Source organism: Kogia breviceps, chromosome 1, assembly GCF_026419965.1.
Source record: "Kogia breviceps isolate mKogBre1 chromosome 1, mKogBre1 haplotype 1, whole genome shotgun sequence".
Lineage (NCBI taxonomy): Eukaryota > Metazoa > Chordata > Mammalia > Artiodactyla > Physeteridae > Kogia > Kogia breviceps.
The window spans coordinates 146,398,818-146,416,009 of record NC_081310.1 but is presented as its reverse complement, the minus strand read 5'-3'; the positions used below and the strand labels follow the sequence as shown (position 1 = coordinate 146,416,009).

General features: G+C 42.9%; 1 protein-coding gene across 12 annotated transcripts in view; it reads right to left on the bottom strand.

The window, feature by feature from the left end:
- Nucleotides 1-17,192, bottom strand: part of JAK1 (Janus kinase 1) — a 251,537-nt gene that overhangs the window by 163,537 nt on the left and 70,808 nt on the right. For 6 of the 12 annotated variants that reach the window (XM_067006579.1, XM_067006588.1, XM_067006570.1 and 3 more), the window contains one exon: nt 326-444. The exons of 5 other annotated variants lie outside the window; for them this stretch is intronic. The gene's annotated coding sequence lies outside the window, so the exon portion shown is untranslated. Of the gene's footprint in view, nt 1-325; nt 445-12,448; nt 12,651-17,192 lie in introns of those variants that run through there. One more of the 12 variants, XM_067006592.1, reaches the window with a different exon arrangement.

The window sequence follows — 17,192 nt, the reverse complement described above, 5'->3', positions numbered from 1 at the left end:
AAAGATACTATTAAGAAAGTGAAAAGAGGCAGCCCAACTTTCTTGGCTGGGGCAGCAGCCACCACCACAGGGCCCAGCTGAGCACACTGGGCCACACGGTGCTCTCCCCAGCCTGGTTCCTCTATAGCCCTGCTATCCAGCACTGAGCCCCAGCCATTACCTTTGAAAGCCTGGACATCAAGTACTCACTGTGGCTTATCGATGAGGAGATCATCAGCCATAACACCCAGTGGTTCTACTTCAACCTGCTATGGCCCCATTACATCTTGGGCCTCCTCATAGGCCATCACATCTACTTTTCAGCTCAAATCCACCAAAACCTTACCATTCAGCCCTACACCATCTCCAGCCATGAGGAAAGGGCTTTAGTGGACCTGGTCATCAAGGTTTACTTCAAAGACATCCAGCCCAAGTTTCCCACTGGAAGTAAAGATGTCCCCATACCTGGAAAACAAGAATATTGGAGACATCATTGAGTTCCAGGGCCCAAGCTGGCTGCTAGTCTACCAGGGCAAAGGAAAGTTTGCCATCTGTCCAGACAAAAAATCCAACCCCATCAAGAAGTGAAGTCTGTTCACATGATCACAGGAGGAACAAGCATCACTTGGATGCTACAGGTGATCCGTGCCATCATGAGGGACTTGGGTGACACCATGTGCCAACTGCTCTTTACCAATCAGACCAAGAAGGACATTTTGCTGCAGCCGGAGTTGCAGGAATGAACATTCCACTTGTCTCAAGCTCTGGTACATGGTAGACAAAGCCCCTGAAGCCTGGGACTACAGCTCGGGCTTTGTGAACAAGGAGATGATCCAGGACCACATTCCGCCCTGGAGGAGGAGCCTCTGGTACTCCTGCCGCAAGCCAGTATGCCTGCCCGCCCAACCTGGACCACGTGGGTCACTTCAAGGAGCACTGCTTCCCCTTCTGATGGCTGGGCACTGGCAGCATCACACCCTGAACACTCACCATGCCCTGTCCTCAACCAGTCCTTCTCTGCCAATGTTATTTAATGCTGTGGCTACAGGTTCAGTCTGGCCTGCCTATGCCCTGGGTGGTCACCCAGCTGGGCTGACCTGAGGGGTCCCCTTGGAAGCAGAGCTCTGTTTCAGGTGGGCCACAGCTAGCAAACTTCAGGGCAAGTTCCTGTCTGGTTCTCACTCAGCCCTGTCCCTGTCCTCATGACTCTTTGTCTCTCCCTTCTTGCCCTCTTCTCCTATTACAGGGATGAGGCTGCCACCACCATGCCCCACCCAACCCTCCCTGCGGGGGTCCACAGTCTGGAAATAAACATAAAAGTAGGGGCACCCCAGAGCTGCAGGTGCCGAGACTGCCCCCAGCCACGGTCCTTGGACCTTTGCCTGCCACCCCTCACTGTCTGCCTCAGAGCCACGACTACGCCTCAGCAGCATCTGATACCACATGAGACAGGTGATACCAAAAATTCCTGGTGGGGAGTGGGGAGGGGTGCTGGGTGTGAAAGGCTACCTCCCACGCAAGGGCCCAAGCAGGCCCCAGCCAGCCAGGTTGAGTGGGAAGAAAGTGCTGGCTGAGGGCCCATCAGGCCGGCACATGGGCCATCTTGAAACCCTGGCATTTTCCCCTAACACACCGAAATATTCAGGTAACCTTAGGAGCTCCAAGCTGTCAACTTAGCAGAGTCTGATTCACCATGGGGAGAGGGACTGGGGCAGGAGATTGATGGCAGAGCTCTACCCGCTCCTCCTGCCTTCACCCTCAGCGTGGGGAAGATTTTAAGCAGTGTCTCTTGTAGAGAGACATTTTCAGTGGCCCCTACATTACCTTTAAATAACAGCTATGTTAGCCTCATGCATATCAAATTTTTCAAAGTTATTTATAAGCAGGAAAAAAATTGAAGTAAAACTTTTTTTTTTAACCTAAGCAAATCTTTTTTTTCCTTTTTTTTAAAAATTGAAGTATAATTGCTTTACAATGTTGGGTTAGTTTCTGCTGTAAAACAAAGTGAATCAGCTATATGTATACACATATCCCCTTCAGAAGTAAAACTTTGCTAATACAAAAAAGAAAAAAGTAAGTGAAAAGAGAACCCACAGAATGGGAGAAAATATTTGCAAGTCATACATATGATAAGGGTTTAATATCCAAAATATATAAGAACTCCTACAACTCAATAAAAGACAAACAACCCAATTTTTAAAATGCTCAACATCATTAGTCATTGGAAAATGTAACACAGAATCACAATAAGAAACTACTTCATACCTATGAAGATGACTATTAAACAAATAAACAAACAACAAACAGAAAGAGAAATAACAACTGTTGGCAAGGGTGTGGAGAAATTGGAACACTCATACACTGCTGGTAGGAATGTAAAATGGTGCAGTCCCTGTGAAAAACAGATTGGCAGTTCCTCAAGAAGTTAAACAGAATTACCAGCAATTCCACTCCTAGTATAAACTTAAAAGAATTGAAAAGAGGGACTCAAAGAGGTATTGAATGCCAATGTTCACTGCAACACTATTCACAATAGCCAGTAAGGTGGAAACAATCCAAGTGTCCATCAACAGAAGAATGAACAAAATGTGGTATATACATACAATAGAATAATATCCAGCCAGTAAAAGGAATGAAGTTCTGATACATATTAAAACATGGATGAACCCTGAAATAAGCCAGACACAAAAGGACAAATACTGTAGGAAATACATAGAGACAGAAAGTAGATTAGTGTTTCTCAGGGGCTGGAGGGAGGAGTAATGGGAAGTTATTTGCTTGATGGATACAGAGCTTCTCTTTGGGGTAATGGAAAAGTTTTAGAAATAGATAGTGGTAGTGGTAGCACAACAGTGTAAATAATTCATGCCACTAAATTGTGCACTTAAAATGGTTAAAATAGCATATTATGTATGTTAATTTCACCACAATAAAAGCATACCCTAATTGAACTGTTCTTGTTTGTCAACTCTCCACCTAATTTTCCAGCATCTTCTTATCCTCCTCCTTTGAGCCCTGTGACCTAGTGTTTGACGCTGCCCCCTTCTCTTGCAATTGCTTGAAGCCTTTCCCCTCTGTGTTGTAAACCTGGCACCTTGGCAACAAGTTGTACACTTGGCGACAGCTGTGGAGAAGGGTGTACCAACCAGCACCAATGCTGGCCAACCATTACAGTGTTGACAAAACTGTTGTCATGGAACATAGGGCATTAGGGGAAAAAGTTTTAAATAATATGAATTCAAAAGTATGTATGTATTGTAAATATGTATGTACAAAAAGTACACTGAATAAAAGTTCTAGAAAACACATGTAAACCATATTTGATAGCTTTAGAAACTTGTCCAGGGAGATGAGCTTCCTTAGGGATCACCTTCCTCAATTGTTTGGGGAACAAAGCCTCTTGACCTCCTGAAGCTGACTGTCCCCCAAGTATTAGGCCACAAAGACTGGGTCTGTTTAAAATATGCTGATCCTAAATACATCTAGTCATCACCACACATGGTTACAATTTTTTTCTTGTGATGAGAACTTTTAAAATCTACTCTCTTAGCAACTTTCAAATATATAATACAGTATTGTTAACTATAGTCACCGTGCTGTACATAGGAAGTTTTATAAAATAATCTCATAAAAGCAAAACAAAAAAAGATGCTGATCCTTTAATTTCCTCTGTACTTATATTCTCTCTTGTTTTGTTTTCCTAAGTTTGGCAAAATGTTTGATTGATGGCTTGGCCTTTTCATAATTATCTCAAAGCATTTTTTTGTGGGTCAGGACTTTCTTTTATAAAGTGAGATCACGTACACAATAGATCCCCCCTCTCTCTGTTCTAGCCCATAGGTCTGCCTGCATGTTGAGGGAGAGTAGAGTGTAAGGTGGAGAGTAAAGTGGAGAGTAGGTTTAAATAAGAGAAGGTAAGAGAGGCACCCAGCACAGTGCCCGACACAGAGCAGGTATTCATTCTCTTGATGAGTTACCTAATTTGGTACCTAATTTGCTACCAAGCAGCTATGAACACCCATAGGCCTCCTCCATGGAAGTTTCCCCAGTGAACAGCCATGATGATTTCTCCTTTCACTACATTCCTAAAATACTTCATGAAAACACAATCCACGCTGTAGCCATTTTATATGTACACAGATCTTGATCAAATAAACTCTAAGTCCTTGGGGAGCCGTGGCAATATTGTGCACTCTTGCCACCCTCAGAACCTGATGAAGCCACACATGTAATTTAACACTTGTTAAATTGAATGGCTAAGAAGCAATTTGGAGCCCTGGAAAAAGCAACGGAATTGTTGCCATGAGACTTAGGTTCTAATCCTGTTTTCACATGTGCAAGCCTTGTGACGTTGAACAAGAAACTTCAAGGCAACCTGATAGTTAAGTTTCTAAATTGAAATAGTAGGTAAGTATGGCGAGCTGCGTCTGACCAGCAGAATAACAGTCGCCACACGCTAGATTCTTCTCGTATCACACTTTATTGGAGTACAGCTTGGTTAAGGAAAGATGGAAGGAAGACCCCGCAGCCGTAACGGCAGCTGCCTATATAAGATTCGGGATACTGTGCAAGTCTCTGATTGGTTCATATCGAAGGCATAATTACACGTCGCCTTCGGACTGGTTACTGCTCTAAAACCTTGTTAGCATATCTCTACGCATGCGCACTGGCTACAGGATGGATGACTCAGCTTTTTCTACCCTGCTTTGCGGCAACGCTTTGCCGCGCCCCACAGGTAAGCCCAACTGCAGTGGACTGCATGTTTGTGTCTCCCCCAAATTCATACATTGAAATTCTAACCTACAATATGATGGTATTAGGAGGTGGGGCCTGTGGGAGGGAATTAGGTCATGAGGGTGGAGCCCTTGGGAATGGGTTTAGTGCCCTTGTAAAAGGGACCCCAAAGAACTCTCTCGTCCTCATTCACCCACTGGAGGAGACAATGAGAAGATGGTAGTCTGCAACCAGGAAGAAGGTTCTTATCAGAACCTGACCATGCTGACACCTTGACCTCAGACACCTCCAGAACTGTGAGAAATAAATTTCTATTGTTTATAAGCCACTCAGTCTTTGGTACTTAGTTATAGCCACCTGAACTAAGACACTAACCTACTTTCAGGACAGAATTGCAAATTCAAGTGTGACACCATGCATGTGAAAGTGCTTGGTAATTTTTAAATTGTTTTCTTTATTCTAGGGTGGAACTAAAAAGGGGCAGAAGTTGGGGGAACCTGCTGGGCATTGATCATTTACAATCAGGCCATTGTCTCAACCAATTAATCAGTTACACCTAAAGTTAAAGCTATTTGCAACCTACTGAAAGGATGAGGAGATGGACAGATTTTTAATGGTAAACTCTTTTTTTTTTTTTTTTTTTTTTTTTTTTTTTTTTTTTTTTGCGGTATGCGGGCCTCTCACTGTTGTGGCCTCTCCCGTTGCGGAGCACAGGCTCTGGACGCACAGGCTCAGCGGCCATGGCTCACGGGCTTAGTTGTTCCGCGGCATGTGGGATCTTCCCGGACCAGGGCACGAACCCGTGTCTCCTGCATCGGCAGGCGGATTCTCAACCACTGCGCCACCAGGGAAGCCCTTTAATGGTAAACTCTTAAGTACACAAAAGCTTATACTCAAAACTCCCATTAGCAATAATGGGAGTTATGCCTGCCAGGCCCACTGAGAGTTGAATGTGATCCATAATCTATCTTACTTAACATCATCAGTTTCCCTATAGCCCCTTCAAACAATAAGATGCCGGGGAAATGCCATAAGTGGAACTAATAGCATTGATTTAGGAGAATACTGACAGTCTATTTCAATGAAGCTTTCCAACCTGAGAAGTCTATAGATATTTTGAAATCTTGATGTGCCTGTGCACATTTATTTTTGTTTATTAAAGGAGAAAGGCAGTCCTTTAATGTTGAGAAGGTACTTAGAAGGGCATAATATATATAAATACATCAGCCAAAATATTTCCCCCAATAGTTGGATTTTTCCTTTTCTCCTTATTATATAAAAACTCATGGGCTTCCCTGGTGGCGCAGTGGTTGAGAATCCGCCTGCCGATGCAGGAGACACGGGTTCGTGCCCTGGTCCGGGAAGATCCCACATGCCGCGGAGCAACTAAGTCCATGAGCCATGGCCGCTAGGCCTGCGCGTCCGGAGCCTGTGCTCCGCAACGGGAGAGGCCACAACAGTGAGAGGCCCGCATACCGCAAAAAAAAAAAAAAAAAACTCATTACATTTATTGAGCCTTTTATAAATTATAAAATCTTTCATATTGTCTGGTTTATGAGAAATGAGCAAACCAAAAGAAATTTTAGAATTTTACTGATCACATAAGCACAAACATAATTCCTCTCTATTCTTGGCCCACATTCATTCAGTTAACAACTCCTATCACTTCTTGCTTTAAATATCTGGTATCTGCCCCTTTCCTTCTAGTGCCATCATGCCCTTACTCTGGCTCTTTTAATGCAGGCCCAGACTGAGGCAGTGACTTCCTAGATGGTCTTCCTTCTTTAAAACTCATGATACTTCAATCCATCTTGCACATTCTACTTTGCATAGAATGTAAAACCTTGAGGGCAGGGACTATGCCCTATAATTCCTTATATTGTAGATTTAATGATCATATTTCCTGCACAGAAAAATCTAGACACATGATCTGGCAAGTATATTTATAGAGAAAAAGAAGCAGAAATCTAAAATTGGACCTTTCTCTCCAAATCTGTGGCTATTGTATCTCATAGATGTATTCCAACAGAATGCATCCTGCATCATATATATACAATACACATGGGTCAATCTGTTTAGAACAGAGATTGTAAACTGGTAGACAGACCAAAGCTCAAATATGACCCATGGTAATTGTTTTGTCCAGCACTTAAAAATATAAATTTGAATTGACTGTCAACACTTAAAAATTGCTGATTTCATGTGAAAAATTAAGTTACTCTTGAGAAATCTGAAGATCTGAGGAGACTGGACTTTTAGAAATCAGCTCAAGCTAAAGTCTACCCAAGATGGAGAAACCTAATAAAGCTGGAAAACCCAAAGGGGGCTACACTTCCAGTGTAAGGATAAACAGAATAAAACCTGCTGCACAGAACGGGACAAGGAAACTTGCCTGTCTGGACCTTGGCACGTGGGAAAAATATATACAGCCAAGTACCAAGGAGAATGTGGTTATAAATTATCAAAAGATAAATACACATACATATTTTTTTGTTATTTTTTGTGTGTGTGGTACGCGGGCCTCTCACTGCTGTGGCCTCTCCCGTTGCGGAGCACAGGCTCCGGACGCGCAGGCTCAGCAGCCATGGCTCACGGGCCCAGCCACTCTGCGGCGTGTGGGATCTTTCCGGACCGGGGCACGAACCCGTGTCCCCTGCATTGGCAGGTGGACTCTCAACCACTGCGCCACCGGGGAAGCCCCCACATACATATATTTTGACATGTATATCTTTTGATAATTTACATCCACCAGCTGATAGTCCCACACGTGTTTCTGTAGCCCAGTTCACCCTACTTTTGTAGTTAAAAACAGGTAGAGATATTAATTTGGTCCTGGGTAAGTAGTGACCCCAGGCAACTATAAGAATAAACACAAATGATCTCTGAATGAATGTAACTTCAATCTATATTTTGAAGAATTCCTACAGACAAAATCTGAAGAATATGAGTTCGGAGTCAAAATCCATAAAACACACAAGTAAATGAGGCACAGAGAGTAAAAGGCAGCAGCAACAGATAACACAAATCAGACCTGCAAAATTCTCCGCTATAGAATGTCAAGATACAGAATATAAAATAAGAAGGCTTAATATTAATTCACTCAACAAAAATTTTTTGAATACCTTCTATTTTCCACGTAATGTTCTAAGCTCTAAGGACAAAGCAGCCAACAAAATAAATACCCTGGCTCTCAGTGAGGTTACATTTTAGGAGAGGAAGACAAACAAATAACTTAATAAAATATGTAGTATGGCAGGTGGTGAAAAAAGAAAAAAACTAGGAGGGATATGGAGTACTACAGTAGAGGCTATCTCACTGTCCTTAGAGCCACATGGGGATTAGCTCTGGGTGTGAGGGATGACTTGAGAGTCCTGGGCTTCTTGTGCGACATATTAACAGGGGACAGAGGCATAATGAGATTATAATGGTTTCAAGGCAGGCAGCAGCAAGGAACCCCACTGTGAGTATGGTTGCTGTGGAGGGAGAATTCTCTTCACAAAAGCATATAGAGTGCTAGGCCTCTCTCTTCGCTCTTGACAATGCTTATGTGAGGGTTAGGGAAGAAATGTCCTTATCTGAAGCACAGGTTACTACAGGCATCCCTCTTGCTTCCTGCTGATGGAGGTATAGAAGTCAGGGGAGAGACTGACTTTGTTTCAAGAAAATAAAGCCAACAGAAATGAGCAAGAAACCACATAGAATTGTCCTATAAAACTTCTAGGAATGAAAAAATGACAGAAATTTTAAACTCAAGTTCAAAGGGAGATTTGACAAAGCTGAAGAATTAGCAAACTGGAAATCAGATCCTAAAAAATTATCCAAATGCAGATACAAAATATGAAAGAGAGATTGCCAGACTTGGGCAATAGAATTAGAAGGTCTAGGGGAATTCCCTGGTGGTGGTTAGGACTCTGTGCTTTCACTGCCTGAGGGCCCCAGTTCAACCCCTGGTCAGTGAACAAAGATCCCAGGACCTGCGGGATCTAAAATAAATAAAAGAAGGTCTAATACACATGTAACCAGATTCTCTATGGAGATAGCAAAAATGAGGGAAAGGAAATATTCAAAGAAATAATAGCTGAGAACTTTCCTGAATTGTTGAAAGTCATTACCTACCTGGTCACAGCAGGCACTTGAGTTTTTGTCTATAAGTACAGACATCTATGCAGCATGTTTTTAGACTTACTGGAAGTCTTGGATTTGTTTTTCTGATAGGAAACTGAAGTAATATCTGGGCATGCACCAGTATTAAAGCCACTCTCTTCAAGGTAGAGAAGAGAAATTTTCTCATGATCCAACTTACTAAGTATAACTATAGCCCGCCCTTAAGTGTAATGGATACAGTAGTAACTACCAATGAATTTGGTTGATTCTCTGCAGTTTTTAACATTCTTTTGGGAGATTTCCTTTGCAAATTTTTCTATCTTTTGTTTTCCCTCCCCAGGAATGATTTGGGGGATCTACTGAAGACAGTGCCCATCAATGGGTTAAGTGGTTGCATCCAATTTTATCATGACCTTAGAGGCTCCATAACTCCCTTTCTGTCTGCTTTGAGAATAAGGTCCAAACTTTTTAGCATGACACAGAGGCTATTTCTTTGTCTTCTGTCCTGCTCTCCTTCCTAGATCAACTCTTAATATACACACACAAGACAACTCACAATTTCCCCAAATATATGAAAACATACCACCAGCCTATTAGGCCACCATGCTTTTGTACAGGAAATTCCCCCTTGCCTCCCATCCCTTTTCAATGCTCCCCACTAACCTCCTCTCACCTAAAATCTGTTGGTCTCAAGAACGTCTACTGGTCTTTCACGATCCTCTTCAAACTGGGCATCTGGCTACCCAAAGCTTTTTCTGACAACATCTATGGCATTTTGTGCTTCAGAGGGTTCATCTCTGTATCCAGGCATGTCTGGCATGTGCTGGGTGCTCAATAAATTCTTGGTGAACAAATGGTATAGAAAGTCCAGGAAAACACTGGGAGAAAAAGTCAAGCTGAAAAGGTCACTGTAGGGCAATCTTTATCCCTGGTCTCAGAAATACCACTTGTAGGAAATCTACCTCTGTAAGTAATTGAGAATGTACTTGAAGCTTTAGCTACAAGGCTCATACTTCATTGCTGTTTCAATAGCAAAATCCTGGGCACAATTTCAAGTCCTTCAATTGGGCTTTGGCTAAATGAATGTACAATGGAATACTAAATATTTTAAAACAAGTATGGAAAATATTTGGTGGCATGTCATGATATTTTATTCAATGAAAAGAGATGGTTCAAGGAAAAAAACAGTGTGTTCAGTCTGATTACATATAATGCTATACATCAAATTGTCAATAGTTTTCTGGGTGTGGGATTCCAATTTTTTCTTCTTTCTGATTCTGAAAAAAAAAATCTAACTTTTCCACAATGAGTACTAATTATTTTTATGATTTTTAAAAAGGAAAGTTTTGTTTTTAAAGAACCTTTCATGGTCCTACTACTTCCCTTTGGAGCTCCAACTCTACTAAGAGGCCATTCATATTCCCAACATTCCATGGTACCCAAGGGAAAGGGCTGTCCAGATATTTTAGCCTCATTTCAGAAAATGGACCCTTGGAAGGGAAAAACAGCTGCTCCAGTCAGTAGTGATTTTGAAACCCAAGCAAACAGAGTGGACAATTCCCAAGATTTTATGATGTTAGAAAACTTCCATTAGCGTATTTCACTTTTCAAGATAAACTCCCCTGAAAATTCTGTGCTGATATTGAAATGATTTGCCATGGAAGGACTCTATCCCATCCAGGATAGAATTCTAAAGCTAGCATATTCCTTTTTACTTTAATCTACTTTTGCTTGGACATTCCACAGCTGGAAATACACACACACACACACACACACACACACACACACACACACACACACACACACACTTCTATCTTTTTACTGATCTGGAGCTACTCCCTGAGTTACCAAAAGGGGCACCACCACCGGCCCCCCGGCCAGCAAAGAGGCCCAGGCGGGGGCGGGGGGGCCCTCTCCAGGGTGGCAGGCAGGCTGTGAGCCCCAGGACCCAACTTCCTCCTCTAGCCTTCCGGGAGGTTCCCGCCCACTTTACTGCCACCCGTCACCGAGGAAGTCACGTTCTGGCCTCAGAGCTGTCCTGAAGCTTCTGGAGGAAAAGCCGGGGAGGGGGGGCGGTGTGAAATGGAAAGAGCCTTTGTAGGGGCCAAGAGACAGAGCCCCCTAGCTTGGTGTCTGTCACTAATTAAATGGCGATGGGGTTAAGTGATCTTCCGTTGCGTGGATTAAATCTCTCATCTGTCAGAAAAGGGGTTGACCTAGAATGACTGCGTCCCCTCTTCAGTGTTGAGGAGGGTGAGTGCCCCCATGTCCCTGGGAGCACTGCAAAAGGAAGGAAAAATTAACATGTGCTGAATTAACATGTAAAATACTGTTTTATTTAATTCTCCAGCAATCTCACATGATAGTTGTCCCGGATCCCAGTATACAGTTTGAAAATAGAGGCACAAGGGCTGAGAAACGCTTTCCAACCTTTTCAACTTCATGGTGTACACGGAAAACTTTTTTTTTCACAGCACAGTTGGGCTAATGTGTGAGCACCAACCAGAAGCAAACTGTTCCCGTCACCCCAGGAAGAGGAGCTCCAGTTCTGTTTACCTGTCCCACCTGTTACCTGTTCGTGGCTCACTAGAATGAAAGCCATGAAGCGGCTGATCCAAGAGAAGTAGGATATATCTGTGTCAAGACAGCCCTGGATTTGAGTCGCAGCTCTGCCTTGTTCGACTTCAAGAAAGTAACTTGATTTTTTTTAGCTTGTTTCCCCACCTCTTTAAGTGAAGCTAGCAACAGTATGCACATCACAAAGATAGTGACGTGAGTAATGAGTGGGACCAAACGTTCATCACCGAGCCTGCACCCAGGGACCGCTCAGAAGTTTAATCCTTGCAGCGCGGCTCAAGTCCTAGCTCCTTGCGGGACAACCAGCGCGGGGCTCAGAGGAGCGCGGCGCGGCTAAGGCTGCGCGGGGGCGGGAAGGCGGCGCCCGGGCCCGGGGGAGGTTCCAGGTTTCCGCGCAGACTTCTGCGTACCCCGCCGGCTGCGTCACCATCCGAAAGTTCAGCCGGGCCGGCGAGGGCGGGAGCGAGGCGCCGCTGGAAGTCCCGGCGCTCTTACCGAAAGCGCGAGCGCGGAGTTCCCATTCGCGATCGATGCTGCTTGGCTGCGTGCCCCCCGCGTCCCCCCCGCGTCGCCTTGGGGCGCCGTTCCAGCTCGGGCTCCGGCTCCTCACAGAGTCCCGGGACGAGGGCGGCGGCGGACCCAGCGCGAGAGAGGGACGGCGCCCACGCGCTTCTCAGTCCTCGGCCCCTACGGCGAAGCGAGGCGTTCTTGGCCCGGGTTGGGGGCCACCCGGAGCCCAGCTGTCCTGACCGCGCCGCAGTGCCTCGCAGTTCCCTGGCGGGGGCGGGAGTTAGCACTGCGGAAGCCTTCCCCAGTTCTTTCCACCCCCGGACGCCCGCCCGACTCGCCGCATTGCACAATTCCTGCCGTGGAATTGCCGCGTGACTCGGACGGAGCCCAAAAAATGTTTCCCAGGTTTCCCCTGCCGAAAAAGGAGCGGTTGGGTGCCCCGCCTTGACCTCCGGACGCCCTTTCAATTGCATTTTTTCGGGTGACTGGGTTGCCCTTTAAAATGCAGAGGTTGCCCTTTACAAAGAAAGAAAAAGTCACTAACCGGCTGGAGCACGCGCTCTCGGTTGACGCCGGGTGAAGGCAATTGACACTGCCTCAGGATATTTTCAGACAGGAAAAGTGTTTCGATCTCTTTGGGGGACAATTCAGGAGCTGCTTTTAAGGTAGGACCGGGAGTGATGCTTAAAGGAGTTGGAGACAGCCTTGAGCTTTCCAAGAATCACAGTGTTAATTAGTGCCGGTGGCGCATAGTAGGTCCTGAATAAATTAGAGAATGAATGAATATTTGGAGGAAGGATTTAAATGGTTGTCTGTAAACCAATGCTTTCATTTTGCAGATGAGGAAATCTAGAGGTTAAGTGATTTGCCCAAGGTCATCTACCAATTAGTGGTGGAAGGCAGGAAAAGAAACTCTCAATGTTTCAACTCCAATGCTTGTAATTATGAGATGGGTGTATTTTTCCTTCTTTATGAAAATAAAATGCCTTCTGCCGTAATATCTGCAAAGTCTTACTCCAGGACCTCTTACTCCAGCCATCTAAAACAAAACAAAACGAAACAAAACAAAACAACAATCTCCAAATTCAATACATACATGCAGAAGGTTAAATGTGACAATGACAAAGGCATATGTGAGAGGCATTTTTGTCTTATTCCCATAAGCTAAGAGCACTTCTTAATCACACAAAATATGCCAGCAAACATACAAACAAACAAACAAAACAGTGCTTCTGAGACTTCCCTGGTGGCGCAGTGGTTGAGAGTCCCCCCTGCTGATGCAGGGGATGCGGGTTCGTGCCCCGGTCCGGGAAGATCCCACATGCCGCGGAGTGGCTAGGCCCATGAGCCATGGCCACTGAGCCTGCGCGTCTGGAGCCTGTGCTCCTCAACGGGAGAGGCTACAACAGTGAGAGGCCTGCGTACCAAAAAAAAAAAAAAAAAAAGACTCTGTGCTTCCAATGGGGCCCTGGGTTCCATCCTGGTCAGGGAACTAGATCCCACATACATACTGCAACTAAGAGTTCACATGCAACCAAATAAATAAATAAATAAGCAGTACTTCTCCAAGATGGTGTGGAAGACACCATGTTTCCACTAACCTTACTTTTCTAAGTACGGTGTTTTGGTGTTTTGAATGGGAACTGCTAGACCCATGAGTGACCATCGTTGTTGCTCTGAGATTGGTCAGTTGGTTTACTCAGGCTTGGAATAGATTTGTTGCTCATCTTTCAGAGTAGACAAGCTGCAATCTGTGAGAACACCAGGGACTTCAATGACAGTCTTGCAGATGGCTGGACAGCTTGTTGTCTTTGAAGTTTCAAGGCTGACCAAGTATACCAAATGTCTAATTTAGGGACCAGAATTGCCAAACAAGTAGATGTGAAGATCAAAGGAATCAAAACTATAAGTGGCAATCATGAGTAAAACTTGATTCTTTTGTGGGTTGTCAAAAATGGTTTCCACAATGATGATTATGATATCCTTATAGTAATACAATGTGAATGCAAATTCTTATCCAAGAAAATGCTGGCTTTTCCAGTGATGGACACAACAGCAGATCAAATTATGAAATGTCTCATTTTTTAGGTCAGCCAGATACACTCTGAAATGGGGTAATCTTCTTCTGTAACTTTGCTGTTTTATCTACCCTTCTCTACATCTGATACCTTGAAGGTAGGAACAAATACAAATTGCTAGAAAAAGTGTGAAATTCTATACTGCTAGGTAGAATATATTAATTCTGGTTTGATAATCCTACACAATGTTCATGAAATCAAAGCATTATCTCCTAACATTCTAATAAGCCATTCTATTCTTCACTAATAAAAATGTTGAACCTTAAAAAAAAATCTCCTATGTTTTTCCCATATAGCAATTTCTGATTTGCCATTTTACCAGACTATCAAACCTGAACTCTAGAAACACAAATTGTTGGCCCCTATTATTGCCCTGCTTTGCTGCTTGAGAAAAGATATCTGATCAAACAAAAAAACCATCTTTTCCAAGTCAGATCTTACCAATAACAACTTTGGATGCAAATGATACTTTTTAATATATTATGTATTTCTTTCAATACCATTACATAACTGGTGTTGAATTTTTTTGCAAAGAAAATATCTCAGAACAATTTTAATTGTAATCAACATTAATTAGTTTAACTATAAGATGATATTTATCAGTTATGGTACAGCATTTTGGAATTGGTTGGGTCATTAGAGAAAATGCAATTATATTCCTCCTTTCTACAGATGAGAAACTGAAGGCTACTGAAATTAAGCAATATATGGAGTTCCTGACACAATCAAAAACAGAACTGAGGATTCTGATTTGCCATGTGTTTTACAAAATCATCACCATAGCCTTCATTTCATAAGTGTGTGGTTCATAGCATGTGTAAGGCATGGTGCTTAAAAATACAGATATGAAAAGGTATAAGAAGTTCTCAAAGATTTTTTATAATCTAATTGGTGATCTAGGCCAATGCTTCTCAAACTTTAATGTCCATAGGAATCACACAGGGATCTTGCTAAAATGCAGATTCTGATTCACTGGTTCTGGAATGGGGCCTGAGATTGTTTTGCCACTGATATGCCCCAAGGAGATGCCAATTCTGCTGGTTCACAGACCACACTTTGAGTAGCGAAGTGTAGGAAATATAAATAGAAAGATAATTAACAGTCTAGCAACCTGAAATTTTTGTAACACAGAGAAACAATGATAAAAACTTCTTAGCATCAGAAAATGGATGTTATAAAACTTATGCTGGTTACTTCTAGGAATGTCCCTCAGACACTCAGAGCATATTTACTGTTACAAAATAATAATCTATTTTTGTCTCTGAGAGCACAACATACTATAAATAACATAAATAGTGGGGCAAAGAGAAAGAAAGGAAAAAAGTGATGGCAAGAAATAACAGCAAAGGAAGACACAGAAACAACATAAATTTTTTTCAAAAGAATTTAAAACCACCACAGCCAACTATCAGTAGTTCTTGAGAATATCAGTGAAAATGTGGTGCTGTACAATGGATATGAAGTCAGGAAGTCTTGATGCAAGTTCTGGTCTGCCATTTAGTGGCTATATAATCTTTAGATTTATCTGTAAGTTGTTGAGCTTCATTTTCCCCATCAGAAAAAAAAAAGAGAGAGAGAGAGATAAACTCCTCCAATCTCCCTGGACTGAATAATTAAATGCATTAAATAAGATGATAATGCATTTGACACAGAACTTCAGAAGAATGTACAAACTTCAAAATGCATTTTAGGTTTAGAAAATGTCAGCAATATTATTAAAACCACTGCAGTGACAAATAGTCCTAATCTTACACAAACTATTTGAGAGAACAGAAAAAGCAGGTACCCTCTATGACTAATTTTATGAGGCTGTTATAACCTAGGTATTATAACCTAATAAGGACAATGCATACAAAAAAGGAAAATAAAAGGCCCATATCCCTTATTAGCATAACTACTAAAATACATGACTAAGTTTGGTTTTTCTCAGAAGTGGAGGTTGATTGAACATTAGAAAATCATTAATGTAATTAATGATGTGGACACATTAAAGGAGAAAATCATATGATAATCTCAATTTCAGAAGAAAAAAGTCTACAGCAAATATTATGCATAATGGTGAAATGCTGAACGTATTCCATCTGAGAGCAGAAAACATATAGGATTGCCTGATATAACCCATCCTATTGAACATTATACTGGAGGTCCTAGCCATTTTTAAATTTTTCCAGCCATTCGTTTTGTTGTACCTTGGCCTTAAAGGTAGAGGGAAAAAATACACACACACACACTAATTGGAAAGGACAAAAGTGTCATTATTTGCAAATGATTTGATTGTATATGTAGAAAATCTAAAAGAACCTGTAGATAAATTATAAGAATTCATCAGAGATGTTAGTAAGATTGCAAGATAAAAAATCAATAATACCATAGTAGACAGAACGATGCCCCCTACCCCCGCAAAGATGTATAGATATTAATCCCTGAAATTTGTGAATATATTGCCTTACATGGCAAAAGTGACTTTGCAGATATGATTAAATTAGGGATTTGAGATGAGCAGATAATCCTGGATTATCCGAATGTAATCACAAGTGTACTTAAAAGTGAAAGAGGGCATCAGAAAAGTCAAGGTAATGTACTATAAGAAGTACATTACTTCCCTGGTAGTGCAGTGGTTGGGAATCTGCCTGCCAATGCAAGGGACACGGGTTCATGCCCTGGTCCATGATGATCCCAAATGCCACACAGCAACTAAGCCCGTGCGCCACAACTACTGAGCCTGCACTCTAGAGACCATGAGCCACAACTACTGAGCCTGAGTGCCACAACTACTGAAGCCCACATGCCTAGAGCCCATGCTCCGCAACAAGAGAAGCCACTGCAATGAGAAGCCCATGCACTGCAACAAAGAGTAGCCCCTGCTCGCTGCAACTGGAGAAAGCCCTCACGCAGCAATACCCAACACAGACAAAAATAAATAAGTTAATTAATTAATTTTTTTTTAAAAAAGAAGAACTTGACCTGCTGTTGCTGTCTTTGAAGATGCAGAAAGGGGGCCGCAAGCTAAGGCATGTAAGCGGCTCTAAAAACTGGTAAGGGGGACTTCCCTGGTGGCACAGTAGCTAAGAATCTGCCTGCCTGTGCGTGGGACCTGAGTTCAATCCCTGGTCCCAGAAGATCCCACATGTCGCAGGGTGACTGTGCCCGTGCACCACAACTACTGAGCCGGCGCTCTAGAGCCCATGAGCCATAACTAGTGAGCCCACG